The sequence below is a fragment of the Panthera tigris genome, chromosome D3, assembly GCF_018350195.1.
Source record: "Panthera tigris isolate Pti1 chromosome D3, P.tigris_Pti1_mat1.1, whole genome shotgun sequence".
NCBI lineage: Eukaryota > Metazoa > Chordata > Mammalia > Carnivora > Felidae > Panthera > Panthera tigris.
This window is the reverse complement of record NC_056671.1, coordinates 74,852,522-74,871,719: the sequence shown is the minus strand read 5'-3', so window position 1 is coordinate 74,871,719 and position 19,198 is coordinate 74,852,522.

The window sequence follows — 19,198 nt, the reverse complement described above, 5'->3', positions numbered from 1 at the left end:
CAGTACCTGGAAGGGGATGTGGGAGGAGCATGTTGGGAGATGAAAATAGTTGTGATTCAGATGGTGGCCACCTGTGTGTACACACATAGAAATAACAGTCTAATTGTGTGCTTGAGATTTGTGTACATTATGTAAGTTATAGCTCATTTAAAATAAGCAATACTACTCCTTATAAAATATTTTAAAAGCACAGAAAGGTAGAAAGAGAAAAATAACTTATTACTCCGAAAATCATGGTTAACTTGGTGGACTATGTCAGTATTTTTCAATGTGTATGCTTTACAAATTGAGATTGTAATTCATATACAGTTTATATACCTCCCCCCACACTTTTCGTTGCTTATTTTTGAGAGAGAGAGCGAACGAGCATGTGAGCAGGGGAGGGCAAAGAGAGAGAGAGGGAGACAGAGAATCTGAAGCAGGGTTTGCACTATCAGCACAACCTTCCCCCAGGTTGTTTTTTCTTTTTTTGTATGTGAGTGTGTTTAGTTTTTTCTTTCTTTCTTTTTAAAAATTTATTCATTTAATTTACACCCAAGTTAGTTAGCTTATAGTGCAACAATGATTCAGGAGTAGATTCCTTAATGCCCCTTCCCCATTTAACCCCTGCCCTCTCCCACAACCCCTCCAGTAACCCTCTGTTCGTTCTCCATATTTAAGAGTCTCTTATGCTTTGTCCCCTCCCTGTTTTTATATTATTTTTGCTTCCCTTCCCTCATGTTCATCTGTTTTGTATCTTAAAGTCCTCATATGAGTGAAGTCATATGATATTTGTCTTTCTCTGACTAATTTTGCTTAGCATAACACCCTCTAGTTCCATCCACATAGTTGCAAAAGGCAAGATTTCATTCTTTTTGATTGCCGAGTAATACTCCATTGTGTGTGTGTGTGTGTGTGTGTGTGTGTGTGTGTGTGTATACACGAAGAACCTCCATACTGTTTTGCAGAGTAGCTGCACCAGTTTGCATTCCCACCAGCAATGCAAAGGAGATCCTCTTTCTCCAAATCCTCGCCAACATCTGTTACCTGAGTTGTTAATGTTAGCCATTATGACAGGTGTAGGTGGTACTTCACTGTGGTTTTGATTTGTATTTCCCTGATGATGGGTGATATTGAGCATTTCTTCATGTGTCAGTTGGCCATCTGGATATCTTTGGAAAAGTGTCTATTCGTGTCTTTTGCCCATTTCTTCACTGGATTATTTGGTTTTGGGTGTTGAGTTGATAAGTTCTTTATGGATTTTGGATACTAACCCTTTATCTGATATGTCATTTGCAAATATCTTCTCCCATTCCGTTGGTTTGTCTTTTAGTGTTGCTGATGTTTCCTTCACTGTGCAGAAGTTTTTATTTAGATGAGGTCCCAATACTTCATTTTTGCTTTTGTTTCCCTTGCCTCTGGAGACGTGTTGAGTAAGAAGTTGCTGTGGTCAAGGTCAAAGAGGTTTTTGCCTGCTTTCTCCCTGAGGATTTTGATGGCTTTCTGTCTTATGTTTAGGTCTTTCATCCATTTTGAGTTTATTTTTGTGTATGGTGTAAGTGGTCCAAGTTCATTCTTCTGCATGTCGCTGTCCAGTTTTCCTCGCATCACTTGTTGAACAGAATGTCTTTATTCCATTGAGTATTCTTCCCTGCTTTGTCAAAGATTAGTTGGCCATACATTTGTGGGCCCATTTCTGGGTTCTCTATTCTGTTCCATGGATCTGAGTGTCTGTTTTTGTGCCAGTACCATATTGTCTTGATGATTACAGCTTTGTAATACAGCTTGAAGTCTGGGCTTGTGATGCCTCCTGCTTTGGTTTTCTTTTTCAAGATTGCTTTGGCTATTCGGGGTCTTTTCTGGTTCCATATAAATTTTAGGATTGTTTGTTCTAGCTCTGTGAAGAATGCTGGTGTTATTTAGATACATACTTTGAATATGTAGATTGCTTTGGGTAATATTGATATTTTAACAATATTTATTCTTCCTATCCAGGAGCATGGAATATTTTTGTAGTTTTTTGTGTCTCTTTCAATTTCTTTCATAAGCTTTCTATAGTTTTCAGTGTGTAGATTTTTCACCTTTTTGGTTAGATTTATTCCTAGGTATTTTATGGTTTTTGGTGCAATTGTAAATGGGATCGATTCCTTGATTTCTCTTTCTGCTTCTTCGTTATTGGTGTATAGGAATGCCACGGATTTCTGTGCATTGATTTTGTATCCTGCGACTTTGCTAAATTCATGGATCAGTTCTAGCAGTATTTTTTGGTGGAATCTTTTGGGGTTTCCATGTAGAGTATCATGTCATCTGTGAAGACTGAAAGTTTGACCTCCTACTGGATAATTTGGATGCCTTTTATTTCTTTGTGTTGTCTTAGCTGAGGTTAAGACTTCCAATTCTATGTTGAATAACAGTGGTGAGAGTGGACATCCCTGTCTTGTTCCTGACCTTAGGGGGAAAGCTTTCAGTTTTTCCCCATTGAGGATGATATTAGCTTTGGGTTGTTCATATATGGCTTTTATGATCTCGAGGTATGATCCTTCTATCCCTACCTTCTTGAGGGTTTTTATCAAGAAAGGATGCTGTATTTTGTCAAATGCTTTCTCTGCATCTATTGAGAGGATCAATTAGTTATTGTCCTTTCTTTTATTGATGTGATTAATCACATTGACTGTTTTGCAGATATTGAACCAGCCCTGCAGCCCAGGTATAAATCCCACTTGGTCATGGTGAATACTTTTTTTAATGTATTTTTGGATCTGGTTGGCTAATATCTTGTTGAGATTTTTTGCATCCATGTTCATCAGGGAAATTGGTCTATAGTTCTCCTTTTTAGTGGGGGTGTTTGTCTGGTTTTGGAATCAAGGTAATGCTGGCTTCCTAGAAAAAGTTTGGAAGTTTTCCTTCCATTTATATTTTTTGGAGCAGTTTCAAGAGAATAGGTTTTAACTCTTCTTTATTTAAAATTTTTTTTAATGTTTATTTATTTCTGAGACAGAGAGAGACAGACAGAGCATGAGTGGGAGAGGGACAGAAAGTGAGGGAGACACAGAATCAGAAGCAGGCTCCAGGCTCTGGGCTGTCAGCACAGAGCCTGATGCGGGGCTCGAACTCACAAACTGTGAAATCACGACCTGAGCTGAAGTTGGTCGCTCAACTGACTAAGCCACCCAGGTACCCTGGTGGTAACTCTTCTTTAAATGTTTGGTAGAATTCCCCTGGAAAGCCATCTGCCCTGGACTCCTGGTTTTTGGGAGATTTTTGATTACTAATTTGATTTCTTTACTGGTTGTGGGTCTGTTCAAATTTTCTATTTCTTCCTGTTTCAGTTTTTGTGGTTTACGTGTTTCTAGGAATTTGTCCATTTCTTCTAGATTGCCCATTTTATTGTCGTATAATTGCTCATAATATTCTCTTATTATTTTTTTATCTCTGCTGTGTGGGTTGTGATCTTTCATTCTTGATTTTATTTATTTGGGTCCTTTCCTTTTTCTTTTTGATCAAACTGGCTAGGGGGTTATCAATTTTGTTAATTCTTTCAAAGAACCAGCTTCTGGTTTCATTGATCTGTTGTACTGTTTTGTTTTTTTTTTGTTTTTTTGTTTTTTGTTTTTTTGGTTTCGATAGCATTGATTTCGGCTCTAATCTTTATTATTTCCTGTCTTCTCCTGGTTTTGGGTTTTATTTGCTGTTCTTTTTCCAGCTCTTAAAGGTGTAAGGTTAGGTTGTGTATCTGAGACCTTTCTTCCTTCTTTAGGAAGGCCTGGATAGCTATGTACTTCCCTCTTACGACCTCCTTTACTGCATCTCAGAGGTTTTGGGCTGGGGTGTTATCATTTTTATTGGCTTCCATGTACTTTTTAATTTCCTCTTTAACTGCTTGGTTAGCCCATTCATTCTTTAGTAGGATGTTCTTTAGTCTCCAAGTATTTGTTATCTTTCCAATTTTTTCTTGTGGTTGATTTCATGTTTCATAGCGTTGTGGTCTGAAAATATGCACGGTATGATCTCAGTCTTTTTGTACTTGTTGAAGGCTGATTTGTGTCCCAGTGTGTGATCTGTTCTGGAGAATGTTCCATGTGCACTGGAGAAGAATGTGTATTCCACTGTTTTAGGATGAAATGTTCTGATTATCTGTTAGGTCCATCTGGTCCAGTGTGTCATTCAAAGTCATTGTTCCCTTGTTGGTTTTCTGTTTAGATGATCTGTCCATTGGTGTAAGTGGGGTGTTGAAGTCCCCTACTATTATGGTATTATTATCAATGAGTTTCTTTATGTTTGTGATTAATTGATTTATATATTTGGGTGCTTCACATTTGGAGCATAAATGTTTATAATTGTCAGGTCTTCTTGGTGGATAGACCCTTAATTTTGATATAATGCCCTTCTTCATCTCTTGTTATAGTCTTTATTTTATTAAAAATTTTTTTTTATTAATGTTTATTTATTTTTGAGACAGAGAGAGACACAGCATGAGCAGGGAAGGGGCAGAGAGAGAGGGAGACACAGAATGTGAAGCAGGCTCCAGGCTCTGAGCTGTCAGCACAGAGCCCGACGTGGGGCTCAAACTCACGAACTGTGAGATTGTGACCTGAGCCGAAGTCGGACGCTTAACCGACTGAGCCACCCAGGCACCCCATAGTCTTTATTTTAAAGTCTAGATTGTCTGATATAAGTGTGGCTACTCTGGCTTTCTATTGTTGACCATTAGCATGATAGATTGTTCTCCAGCCCCTTACTTTCAATCTGAAGGTGTCTTTAGGTCTAAAGTGGGTCTCTTGTAAACAGCATATAGATGGATCGTGTTTTCTTATGCATTCTGTTACCCTATGTCTTTTGATTGGAGCATTTAGTCTATTGATGTTTAGAGTGAACACTGAAAGGTATGAATTTATTGCCATTATGTTACTTGTAGAGTTGGAGTTTCTGGTGGTGTTCTCTGTTCCTTTTTAGTCTTTGTGGCTTTTGGTCTTTTTTTTTTTAATTTCATCTTTTCTCCCTTCAGAGAGTCCCCCTTAAAATTTCTTGCAGGGCTGGTTTAGTGGTCATGAACAACTTTAATTTTTGTCTGTCTGGGAAACTTTTTAATCTCTCCTTCTATTTTGAATGACAGCCTTGCTGGATAAAGAATTCCTGGCTGCATATTTTTCCAATTCAGCACATTGAATATATCCTGCCACTCCTTTCTGGACTGCCAAGTTTCTGTGGATAGGTCTGTTGCAAACCTGATCTGTCTTCCCTTGTAGGTTAAGGACTTTTTTCCTTGCTGCTTTCTTGATTCTTTCCTTGACTGAGTATTTTGTGAATTTGACTATGATATGCCTTGTTGATGGTCGGTTTTTGTTGAATCTAATGGGAGTCCTCTGTGCTACCTGGGTTTTGATGTCTGTCTTTCCTCAGGTTAAGAAAGTTTTCTGCTATGATTTGCTCACATAACCCTTCTACCCCTTTTTCTCTCTCTTCGTCTTATGGGACCATTATGATTCTGATGTTGTTCCTTTTTAATGAGTCACTGATTTCTCTAGTTCTTAAATCATGCTCTTTTGCCTTAGTCTCCCTCTTTTTTTCTGCTTCATTATTCTCCATAAGTTTGTCTTCTATATCGCTGATTCTTGCTCTGCCTCACCCATCCTTGCTGCCATGGCATCTGTTCGAGATTACAGCTCAGTCATAGCATTTTTTATTTCATCCTGACTAGCTTTTACTTATTTTTTTTCCTCTGTAGAAAGGGATTCTAATCCATTTTCAACCCCAGCTAGTATTCTTATTATCGTGATTCTAAATTCTGGTTCAGACATCTTGCTTGTGTCTGTGTTGATTAAGCCCCTAATTGTTTCTTCCTGCTTTCTTTTGGGGTGAATTCCTTCATTTCATCATTTTGAAGGAAGAAAAGGGATTAATAAGGTAAAAAAATTAAAATTAAAAAATTAAAAGCAACACACACACAAAATCAAATAAATGATGTTAGATCCTATGTGTGTTTTGGTCTGGTTGTTGAAAGGAGCTTGATAGATTAGAGAAAAAAGGGGAAAAAAAGGAAACGTTTGAAAATTTGAAAAAATGAATACAATGAAATGATGGAAGTAAAATGGAATTTGAAAAATTTACAAAGAAAATATAGTAGAAAAAATTTAAATAGAAGCATTTTTAATAAAAATTGGAAATAAAAATAAAGTTGTTCTTTCTGTGTTCAAGAAAAAGAAGTGAAAAGAAGAAAAAATTGAATAGATGAACCAGTGAACAGACTGAAATATGATTAAAGATACATCATTTTTCTCTAGAAATCAAACTATGTAGCATTTTATAGTCCGTAAACTAAGCAGGCAGAGGAGACTTGTGGTGTTCCTGAAGAGTGAGGTTGGCCCAGTTGAGTGGGGCTTAGTGTAATGGCTCTGTTCTCCACTAGATGGTGCTGCTTAGCTTACCGGGGTGGATTGTTGTGGTGCTTGTAGGCATGTATGTGCATGCGTGGGAGGGGTGAAAATGGTGTCACCCGACTACCCAGTCTCTAGTATTGGAACTCTGTTCTCCCCAGTCAGCAATCATGCACCTGTCCCTTGTCTCCAGTTTTTGTCCCCTCCCCACTTTTACACTGTCTGTGACCAAGCCATGAGGTTGCCAGGCGGCATCTCCCACCTGAATTTTATCTCAGATGTGTCTGTGTTTCCCAACCCTCACTTCTGAGGGACTGTGGCTTTGACCCACTCAGACCTTCTGGGGGAGGGTCTCCCAGAGCAATGGCCACGTGCCGGCCCCACCTAGGAACGTTGGCATGACCATGCTGCTGCCGATGCCCAGTGACTGTGGCTGAGTGCCCGCCCACCCCAGAGAAAAGTCATGTGATCATGTAGCAGCAGCGTTTCAGGGATTATGGAATATCACAACACACCTCTGGCACCAGGCTTCACCCTCGATGTCCTTGTTCCAGCACCAGCAAACATGGTTGTTCTCCAGGGTCTGCTGGGACCTTTGGCTGTGGACCATTTGGTACAGCCTCTACCAAATGTCCTCCCATCAGGGAAAGTGCCTCTCTTCGTGTGGCCCAAGAACCCCCCAGACCTCATTCTCTGCTACTGGGGATTTGCCCTTCCCACCAGAGCACTGCTGGGTATGGAACTGTGGAGTTTCAGGCTCTGTGCTCCCCCTGTTTATAGAGTCTTAATGGAATTTAAACCTTCTCCTTTCTCCCTTTTTTTTGTTCAGTTTCTGAGGCTGTTTCCACTTTTCCACTTTCTCTCCAGCTGCTTTTGGGGGGAGGGTGCTTTTCCTGTACTCTCCCCCCATCTCTGTCCTCTCTCTGTAGGCAAAAACTGCTCCCTGCCCTCCATGGCTTCTCTCTCCCCCAGTTCACCCCTCTGTGCCACGTACCTGCTGAGTTCTATGGTTCAAGTTGTGGAGATTGTTGTGTAAATCTTTAAATCAGTTTTCTAGGTGTGCAGGATTGTTTAGTGTTTATCTGGTTGTATTTCATGGATACAAGACACAAAAAAACTTCCATGCTGTTCTGCCATCTTGGCCCCTTCCTCAACCTTCCCCCAGATTTTTGACACCAGTATTTTCCATGTAAGTATAAACTCTTGAAAAATGTCATTTTCCTCAGAGATATTGGAGTTGAGTTGGGGATACCCACAGATATAGGGGAAAGTGTGGTACCAACCTGTGAAACACAGCATAACCTGCATGGGGGACATGTAGATTTGGGTGAAGGTATAGAAAGATGATGTGCTTGAAAAGTTTAGGCTGGTGAGAAGAAATTCATTTTGGAAAGTCTAGATTCTGGAAGAATTTACGAGCAATTCAAAAGAGTTGTAGCTTCCTAAGAGATGCTTGTAGTGTAGCTAAAGATATTACCTTAAGAGACAGAAATGAGAATCTTTACCTCAGAACTTTCCTACTGGTGGGTCATGAGTGGGTTACAAGTGGGCTGAGATATTTACGTTTTAGTCCTTCTGGGTATCTATCTGGGTGAAGCTTGAGTGTCTGGAGCCCATGGGCCACAAGCAGTTTCCTCTGTTTTTGCCAAGCAACAGTCACAATATTTCAAGGTTAAAGTGGTCTGGAAGCGCAGCTCATGTGACAAGCTGCCTCACCTACTGAACCCTTGCTTGTGGCGTGAGCTTGAACACACAACATTCAGTGAACCCATACTCTAAACAAAGAAAGCAAGTTATTATGTAGTTTTTACTAGAAATTTGCAAATCTCCAATTGATTAATAATAGCACATGAAAAATTTCTTTCTCATCTCATCTCAAGTTTATCCTGACAAGAATCTGTAAGGTAGATGGTATCAGGGTGCTTGAGTAGTTCAGTCAGTTAAGTGCCCCACTCTTGATTTTGGCTCAGGTCATGATCTCATGGTTTGTGGAATCGACCCTGCGTTGGGCTCTTCATTGACAGCAGCACCCTGCTTGGGATTCTGTCTGTTTGTCTCTCTCTCTCTCTGCCTCCCCCCATCTCTCAAAATAAATAAACATTTAACAAAAGGTAGATGGTATGAATTTGTAACAGAAGACCCTAAAGGTCAGAGAGGTTAATGGTTTCCCCAACATCCCATAGTTAGTAGGTGATGGAGCTGTGGTTCAAACCCAGATTTTTCTATGTCTGGTCTTTCTACTATTCAGATGGGTTTTAATGTTTTTTTTTTTTTTTTTAAACAAAACAAAGCAGCTAAAGCTTTTTTTCTTTTTCCAAACCAAATTTTGCAGAATCATAATATAAAAATGAGATGAATGTGGACCTACTGTGGTTGAAAAGGACCCAGAATTCTTTAGTACAGGCTGCACTCATCTTCTTGGTACCTATCAATCACTTCTTGGCCCCCAGAATTCAGAGGACCAGTCTGACAATGCTACACTCTACCATATGGCTTCATCTGGATTAGGTATAGCAGTCTGTGATGATTAGAAGCAAGAAGCCTGTTCTTTTATATCATTAGTTTTCAGTTTTTAAAACTTGTTCAGTTGGTCGGTTGTAGGGTGTCTTTCCTCAAAGGAAGGTAGAGGTTATATTTTCTTTAGCTTGGACATATCTGACACTGTCTTTAGGTTCCTATTATATTAAATCGATAACTTGGCTGGGTATAAAAATTCATGTTCAGCAACTTTCAACCTCAAAACTCTCTGGATGTTGCTCCATTACCTTCTTGCATTTAGTGTTACAAACAAATTAACAAGCCTACTCCGATTTTTGGTGATTTTTTTTCTAGTTAATTTTTTTGGATCTAGATTTTGATAGAATGCTTTAAAAAATTCTTGTAATTAAAAAAGTATGACTATGAGTCTAAATATGCTTGTCTATTAACGATTTTACTTGTAACATAGTGACTCCTTTTAATATTTGTCTTTTCTTGGGTTCAGAACATTCTATAACCCTGTCTTCATTTATTTCTTCACATTCAGCAGTTATAGCCCTTTTTACAAAGATTTTTAGCTCTAAAAGACTGAGAACCAAGGTCAAATCTATTGTTTTCCTCCTAATTCTCATCTTTATGTAATTTTTCTCTGAATTTTGGGCGAGTGTATCAGGTATGTCTTCTACATTATTCACCCGATTTTCTGAATTTTAAAACCTTCTCTGTATTGGTTCCAGGGCGTATTTTAATTTTGCTATTGCATTTTTAAAATAATCATCCTTGCCTCACCTGTGTTCATTTTAATTTCTTGTCATCTCCTTTTTTATTTTTAATGATTTTTTTAGTTCCTATTTCATTGCCCTTTCTTTTAGTATTTTCTTGAGAGTGAAATCCATTAAATTTCTCTGACTACTCATGTGTAAACATCCCATTATCTTGATCTATTTAGACATTAGAATAAACTGAGGAGTAACTTGAGTTAAAGAAGAAACAAGTAAAGGATGGGTCTTCATTAGATAATATTGGATAACAGTAGAGAAGTGTGATACAGCCACAAGAAAATATGTAGTACAATACTTAATAATAGTAGGTGCTCAAAAATAATAGCTATTGATATTCTTTATTTTTCATGTGATTTTGCACATGTAATTTCACTTTGTTTTTAAATATTTATTTATTTATTTATTTTGAGAGAGAGAGAGAGAGTGATTTATTTATTTATTTATTTATTTTGAGAGAGAGAGAGAGAGAGAGAGAGAGAGACTGCATGCAAGCAGGGTTGGGGCAGAGAGAGAGAGAGTGCAGGAAGATCAGAGAGAGGGAGAGAGAGAATCCCAAGCAGGCTCTGCACTGTCAGCATAGAGCCTGATGTGGGACTTGATCTCACAAACCATGAGATCGTGACCTGAGTGGAAATCAAGAGTTGGACACTCAACCGCTGAGTCACCCAGATGCCCCAGCAATTTCATTTTGTGACTAAAGACATTATCATTCCTGATTTACAGGGTTTAGAGAGGCTAATTGATTTTCTCCTGTTCACACTGCTGGTTGATATTAAAGTTAACTCTCCTACCTTTGAGTAATGTAAAGAGTTCATCTGAGACCTATGAGTTACCTGGAAATGATGTAGTTTAATGTCCTCCTGTTCCAGATAAAGAAACTAGCTTAGAGAAGAAGAGGATTGTTAAGATTTTATAACCAATTAGTAGTAGCGTCTGGACTGGAACTCACTGCTCTGTAAATCAAGTTTTCTTTCCTATTTATAGAACTTTTAGAAAAATCAATTACATACTGTTTGGCTTTATACTTCCTTCCACATCATCTACCCCCCACCCCCATGCTGGGATGATGGAGTTTTTGTCTGCACAGCATCCCTCCCTTTGGGAAATCATCCCTTTTCTATTTTATGTACTTCTGGCTAGACTATGAGTCACAGGAGCTGCCCATCTGGTTGCATATATAAGGTATCTTATAATAAAGAAAAAAATTGTCTCTTTGTTTGCAATGATTTAAGTTAACGAGGAAAGGATTGGATTAGTAATGTTATCAGTTATGATAACTGTGTTTAAAGTGTGTTTTTATTGGACATTGTTGCATGGCTAGAGCTGTGGAATTGTAAAATATCAAGAAAGGTAGGTAGCTCTTTATCTGTCATTTCCTACCCCCTAAATGGTTTCCACTAATGTCAGAAAAGATGAGGGCAACAGCATATATACTATGGAATATAAGATGACAAGGTTGTGACTAGGAGCTGTGATGTTCTAATAAAAATGCCATTTCTTCTTTAATGTTCTTCCTTCCCCAACTGAGGTGAGCACCAGCATTTTCTGTGGGTAGTGGTAACGTTTATGCCATTTGTTTTCCTAAGTCCTTGAGTATACTTTCAAGCTACAAAGTAAAGAGATAATGTACTTTAGTTGTTTTTAAAAAAATGTTTATTTAATTATTTTGAGAGAGAGAGAGAGAGAGAGAGCAAGTAGGGAAGGGGCAGAGAGAGAGAGGGAGAGATGGAGAATCCCAAGCAGGCTCCATACTGTCAGTGAAGAGCCTGATGTGGGGCTCGATCTCAAGAATGTGAGATCATAACCTGAGATGAAATCAAAAGTTGGATGCTTAACCAACTGAGCCACCCAGGTGCCTTGAGAATATACTTTAGAGATAGAAGAAGAAAGAAGAATCAAATTCATAAACAGTACTCTACATAGACTTGAAAAATCTAATGGTTTAATCCAAACAAATAAAAGCCAACCCCACATGTGAAATAGCCTCCAGAACTAAGCCAATTTATGTGTGGCCATAGGAGTCTAGCAAGCAATTTCAAAATTGTAACCAAGAGGGAGGACTCCATATGCTAATTGGTAAGAGTATTACAAGACTCAGACTGGAGTTTGGGAGTCCTGACGTGGATGCGTTCTCATGACTGTCTGAAGAAAGTCACATTGGAGGTGGGATGGGTGGTACACTAATCAATTCCCTAGGGGCAGAGGACTTTAATGACATGCCCTTTTGTGTAGTAAAGATTATGTATGCTTCTGGAGCTATAGTGGAAGTTTAGTCATTTGGACCCCTGGGGACAAGGGCTACAAGTACATGTTGGCTCCTGGGAGATTATTCTGAGATCACCGCTGACAATGATGACATGGAGGAGGTGGAGGAGGAGGGGGGCGGGGCGGGGAATGATCGGGCCCATCATGCACTGTGCCATTCCCCCTGCTGGGAAATGGGCTGCCTCAGAGGGCAAGAAGATCCAAATAGACCTTCATCCATGATTCAGAGCTTGCCTTCCCTTTGCTGCGATGGCTTAATTTGTTTGCTGAAGTGTTGGCACCCACACTCTGTGAGTGGTCTGGAGTCCCCGGAAGTCCACTCTGTCCGGGCTGTGAAGATACTCTATATGAGGCCACATTAATATACATCTTATTATACATTTGTCTAAACCCACAGAATGAACAACAGCAAAGATGAGCCCTAAGGTGAGCATTGGACTTGGGGTGATTATTTTGTGTCAGTGTAGATTCATCCCCTGTAACAAACGTACCACTCTGGTGGGGAGATGTTGCCATGGGGCAGGATATGCGTGTGTGGGGGTAACGAGTATATGAGAAATTGTTCTACATTTCTCTCAAGTTTGCTGTTAACCTAAAACTGCTTTAAGAAATAGTCTTTAAAAAATAAAAAAGGATTCCCTCTACTTTGATAGGGAATCCATGGCGGCTGCCTCTGCTTGGCTCCCCTTTTCCCCCCTCTGCCTCATGCACTTTTCCAAAGTATGACAAGTATCAGGTGTTCTGAGCTTAGTGGTGTCCCCTCCAAATTTATATGTTGAAAGCCTAACTCTGAGGCCTTCAGAATGTGACTGTTTTTGGAGATGGGGACTTAAAGGAGGTGATTACATTAAAATGTGGTCATTAGACCGGGTCCTAATCCAATGGTGTCCTTGTAAGAAAGGGAAATTGGGATGCAGACACACACATGTCCAGAGGAGAGACCACTTGAGTGCACAGGAGAGAAGATGCTCATCTCCCAGCCAAGGAAAAAGAGGCCTCAAAAGATACCAACCTTGTGGATCCCTTGATTTCAGACTTCCAGTCTCCATAACAGTGAGACAAAAGATTTCTGGGTTGTTTTAAGCCTCCGGGTGTGTAGTACTTTGTTATGGCAGCCTTAGCAGACCAAGATGCATTGTTTCCTATCTCCCCCACCCATGCTAGCCTGGCAGATGCGGGCACAGCCCAAACCCTGGCAGAGCCTGAGTGGTGGACCCGGAGACCCCTGATGCTTACCGTCGTCTTCTGCTCCTCACTTCCGGCCTATACATTTCCAAGCACCAGGCAACAGAGTTATTATTTTTTTCACATTAGAAACGTCAAGCTGATCAAAGAAACAAACACTTTTAATGAAACATATGTGGGACACTTAGAAGGGGAAGATTTACAATGTGTCCGCTGTGAAACCAGAAGGCTTCTGGAAAGTGTGAAGTAGGAGGAGAAAGATAACCGGCTATGAAGCCAGAGGAGACATGGCCTACATATTAAACAGAAGGGAAAATAATTCCCATCCATAAAACCACAATTCATTTCTGTATCGAACATAAATCACCAATACGCACATAGGATGTTTTCATCTCACTGCATTTGGTTCTTTCCACACTGATCACAATAATGTACACTTTGATCTTGTGGAAGGAAATTAAATTCAGACATCGCGATATAAAATTGTCAGAGTTGCTTCAAAATCCAAAGTCTAAAAATCCTACCTGCCCTATGAGAAATGCATTTTGAGGGTTAAGAATAATGTATGTTCGGGGGTGCCTGGGTGGCTTAGTCCATTGAGGCTGGACTTCGGCTCAGGTCATGATCTCATGGTTAGTGGGTTCGAGCCCCCGCTTGGGGCTCTGAGCCTGGAGCCTGCTTCGGATTCTGTGTCTCCTTCTCTCTCTGCCCCTCATCTGCTCACACTCTGACTCTCTCTCTGAAATAAATAAACATTAAACACTAAAAAAAAAAGAATAATGTATGTTTGTAGAGTTTTTGGAAATTATACAATGTCTTAACTCCTTGGATCTAGAATAAAATCCTAGATGGGAATGGAATGGTGTTATACAAAAAGATAATGAACAGTTCCATGTTGGAATGTTGTGTGCCACCAACATTGCACGAGGATTGGTCATGTATTTCAAACAGCATAGAAGCTAGTTTTTAATACTTTGATGGGATATTAAATTCAATATTCATTAAATTTCTATAGGAGACTATAAAATCTGTGTGGGTTTGTCAGTGTGGTTTTTCAAAGGACATTTGCTATTGTATACAAATATGACCAATATACGATTCCCCTCCTAGCATTTGTAAAGGGGCTCACCAGGCATGCCTTAAGATCATTTGGAAATATCTACAAATATGTTGTCTGTGTTCTCAAAAATTCAGATATTCCTTTTCTGTTGGCGTTTTCAAAGCTGGGGCTGGACTCCAGCTTGGAAAGGAAGGGGTGAAACCAAGGAAGCAGAGGGCAGCCCTGATGTGCCCCTGGCTTGGCTCTCTTTCTTTCTCTGTCTCAGGTGGGTCACTAATCTTGTCCAAAAAGAGAGTTTTCTTTGCCTTCCTCTAAAAGGATTAAGGTTACCAGGGAGCAGGGGTCTGAGTGTGGAGTCAGAGATGAGGGGTGTGTGTGTGTGCGTGTGTGCGTGTGTGTGTGTGTGTGTGCGTGTGCATGCATGCGTGTGTGTTGGGGAGAGGACAAGAGAGAAGGCCTGAGGGGGATTGAGGGCAATGCCTCCCTGTGGGTCCAGATAAGGAGAGCCTGGAAGATGTGACTGGTTTTGCGTCTTCCCAGCTCCAGGGTTGGGGGTCGACTAACAAAGGGGGATCAATATCTGTATTTCACGAGGTTGCCTGGCCAACAGGTTTCCAAAGGATGGTGCCAGGTCCTCTGACATTCTGCCCACCCCAACCAAATCAACCCCTCTGTCCTCATGTTTTCATTTTCACCTGAAAATATCTGAGTCAGTTGTTCCCAACTTGTGGCCCACATATCTCTGAGGATCCTAGAGATACTTAAAAAATGTGTGAAGTCATGGATCCTGAACAGAAAAAATGATTTTGACCTGGATATATGTTTGAATTTATCAAATGTATGTCTATCTCCCTAGGAATTAATAAAATAAAATGTTTTGTAAAGCATTTTTAATTGAGGGTAATTGGTCATTATTTCTCAGTTTCTAGGTACTAAAAAAACTAGTATCATTTGGAAGTCTGAAATTTTATTTTATTTTTTAACTTCCAAAGAGTCCTCTCCACTGAAAGTATGCGCTGATCCTCCATAGGCCCCACATCTCTATGCTTGAGAATCTTGGGTTTGTGACTCCAAATACAACTAGCTTCTGGGTCACCATTTGGTGAGAACATGCCAGTGTCAGAGACCTGAGGCACAGAGTAGTGAAGGAGATGGTTTTGTTCAGGCTGTTCCAACCGAGAGTATTTCATTAATGAGGAATGTCTCAGGAAAAAAAATGCAGGGAGCAGGGGACTTTGTGGAGACAAGTAAACAAGGAAGTCATCCATGAGTCTTATGGGAATCATGAGAAAGGATAGAGATATGTCTAATCTTGAATATGGAAGAGAAAGGAGGTATGCTGCTATTAGATTTATTTCCCTGAAACCCAAAAGGGTAGGGGATTTCTCAATCACTGCTATTTTCCGGGAGCCCAGGATTCGGGCAAAGTTTACCATTGCCATCAGCAACATGGTAGGTTGAGTTGACTCAGCCACTTTGGCAGAATCTCGCTTGGGTTTATGTACGGGGTCTTAATTTTACAGTCACAAAACTCACATGTGTGAAGATTAACCTTCTTCTGTAACTAAATTGAGCTAAGATACGATGTTCTGCTTTCCCACTGATGTTGGGGCCCTGAATATCAGTTACTTACGTGTCAACTTAGTCAATTTAGAATATTGGGCACCTGAGTATTTAAACTCCTTCAATTCAGAACTAGGTCTTCTCCTCTTCTTCAGTATTGATCAGAGTACCAGGGGGTTAGTTATTGTTCTGGCATCAGGAGTAGGCATTTGGTCCCTCCTTTATTTATTGCTGAAAAGTCTTCAGGGTGCATTATTTCCGGTCATGCAGGTCCCTCTGTGTTCTTGTGTGCCTGTATGTTTCTCAGTGTGGCTCACTGTGTGTTTCCACAGGGCCACTAACATCTCCCAGCACCTCCTGGCTCCTTTTGAGTGTAGCAGGGGAGAATCCAGCTTTTGTAGAGACCTGATTTAATCTGGGGAGCTACCTTTAAGAAATAGAACACGCACTTATGATTTTATTGGGTTGACTATACTGCTGAGTATATTTCCTGGCTGAGAAGAACTTCCATTTTGACTCGGCATCAATGGAAGCTAAATGCTTCACTTATAATTTCACACTTCTCATGACTAGAAGAAGTTTCCATGGGCTAGCATCTGTCTCCACACATTTAAAACCCTTTTCCTCCACTATCCATGTCGCTCTGGTTCTCGTTGCTGTAGGATATGTTCATATCAGATTGTAACTTCTGGCTCTGCAACTTTGTGCCATGACTCCGGGTATTGGCACAGTGGATGCTAGGAGAATTTTTTGGCACCCATTTGTATACTTGGATGGCTAGCAAAAACAATTAGACACATAAATGACTGGGAACCATATAAATATATCTGACTAAACTCAAATATAAGTGTATTCTCAACTCAACTTCCTCTTAGCTGCATCCCAAATATGCCAACAGCTACTCCAACGTCATCTGACGGGGGGAAGTGTGTCAGAGAAGTTGGAATGGAAGAAGACAGTGGTCTTAACCAATTGATGGTAAAGTTTCTCTTACTGTTGAAAAAATTTTTAAAAAATATGGGACTGTATGAATACACTGCTAGGATCCTTCCTGGGCCTTTGTAAGGGGGCGTGCAAATGAGGGCACTGAAGCTTAAATTTCTTTAGCTTCATGATAAATTTTCTTCTGTGTGCACAGGAACCTTCAGTTGCCCTTTCTGCCTCACCAGTACTGTGGAAGATGCAGGGTGGATCCTCTCTACAGACAGGTCTCATTGCCATTTCTGCTTGGCTGTTGCAAGGCTATGGTGGAACAAGGGTATTCTCCATGAGACTGCTGATTACCTACGCCTCTGCTTGGCGTGCCTCTCCCTAAGCCTCTAGACTTGGCCCGGAGGGAAGGGGCATGCCATCTAAATCCCCCAACATCTAAACTCTTCTTGGGCCCTCTTCCTTCTCCTTGCTCTTCAACACCAATCTGTTTTTTGAGTCAGAAAATTATTGTCACCTCATCAGGCATTCTCTTCTCCTTTCTGGTTTAGGGGTAACCGCATGCTCTGAGTTCCTCAGTCTGTTAGCTTTTTGAAGATCAAAGCTCTTTTTCTTTTTCAAAAAGCCTTGCTCTTGCAATGAAAAGACTCTGTTTTCAAGACTCTTGTCTCCTTTATAAAATTTAAAACACCTGTTTATATCCCCTACTGACTTCTTTGGTGTTTGCTAATTCAATGAGTGGAGGACTGTGGGGCAATGAAAGAATTATGGGAAAAAGGAAACCCAGGTATTAGGCATTATCATGTCTCATCTGGCCACATTCATTTTGGGGCTTTAGAATTTCTAATTCTTGGTCAACAATTTTCTTAAGAAGACTTGTTACATGAAATTACCAATTTTTGTCAGGTTAAGGCATTGGCGGCTGATTTTCAAAATATATATCAAATTCTTTTTCTGTTTATTTATTTATTAAAAAATGATTTAGTAATTACCACATTGAAGCTATGTATATTGCTGCTGTTCTGTTGTGAATGAAGGTGTGAAAAGACAGGTATGGCTTCTACCCTCATGTAGCTTTCCACCTGCTGGTTAGGTGAGCATACAACAAATATATCACTCCTAGGATACTTAATTATAGTATATGCTACAAACAGAAGTACAAACTGCCATGTGAGAGATTAGCAGAGAGATTTGATTGATTTCTATAGTCTCAAAGTAGTTTGGGATTATAGTGGATTTGTCCAATAATTCTTTGTTGGATAACCAATTGGATAATAATGATAGAAGGAAATGGAGTCCCTCATCATTCCCTTAATACCAAAGGGCAGAGGTGGGTTTTTCTAAACTTTGTCTATGTGTTTTCTGCTAGAGAAAGTTTCTTTCTTCTTCTTCTTAACCTATAGACTTAAAGAGCATTGTTAGGAGGATAAGGTATCCTTAAACCCAATTTTGAGAGATAGAATGTTGAGGTTAATGCCAAGAAAAATCTTTAGCTTTCAGACCAGCTTTCTAAGCCAATAAGCTCAACTTACCCTATAGAAATTACTTTACAGATGAGGAAAGTGAAAACACAAAGAGGTAAGTTCTCTGTCTTAGCAGTTTCATTCTGCAATCCAAGGCCATCTCTTTCCTCCCTGACACGGGGCTTTAGGCTGTGCACTGTGCTGTGGTTGGACACTATACTCAATTCATGAATCAATTTTTGAGCGTCTTCTTCTGCCATGTATCCAGGCACCAAGACCATCAGATGGCCTCTCCAGGAATTTACAGTTGTTAAGAGAGACTACCACAAAAATAGTTAGAATACACTATGAAAAATACTTCATAGGATGAAGTGCTATAGAAAAACAGAAGGATAAGTTCTGGTAGGAAATAGAAACAAGGTTATATAGCTGTGGTGTCTGATATAGTAGCCACTAGCCAAAAGTGTCAACTTAAAGTCAATTTTATTAAAATGAAATAAAACTAGAAATTCAGTTGTTTAGTTGGACTAGTCATATTTAAGTTCTTAAAGCCACATGTGGCTGTTGGCTACCATAACGGACAGTGCTGATATGCAGCATTTCAATCATCCAAGAAGGTTCTCTTGGATAGTGCAGCTCTAAAGCTATGTTATGATGATATAGGAAACCCAAGGGGGCCAAGGTGAGCTTCTGAGATGACAGACAATATCCGTTTCTGGAGAGGAATCATCTTTGACAATCTGTGTACCAGTCAGTAGATAAAAATCCCATTAATTATTTTGAACAGAAGAACTTAAATATAAAGAACTGTTAACTGGATATCAAAGAAATAAAAAGGCAAAAGGGAACTGAAGTATCATTCCCAGGGCTGAGGAGACAAAGTGCAATGGCCAGAATTATTAAAACATAGAAGCTTGGAGATGGGCTGTGTGGAGCTAAAATTAAGATATTCCTTTCCTTTCCCCTTTCCTTTCCTTTCCTTTCCTTTCCTTTCCTTTCCTTTCCTTTCCTTTCCTTTCCTTTCCTTCTTTTCTTTCTTTCTTTCTTTCTTTCTTTCTTTCTTTCTTTCTTTCTTTCTTTCTTTCTTTCTTTTCCTTTCAAGATTTTGGAGGGCACCAG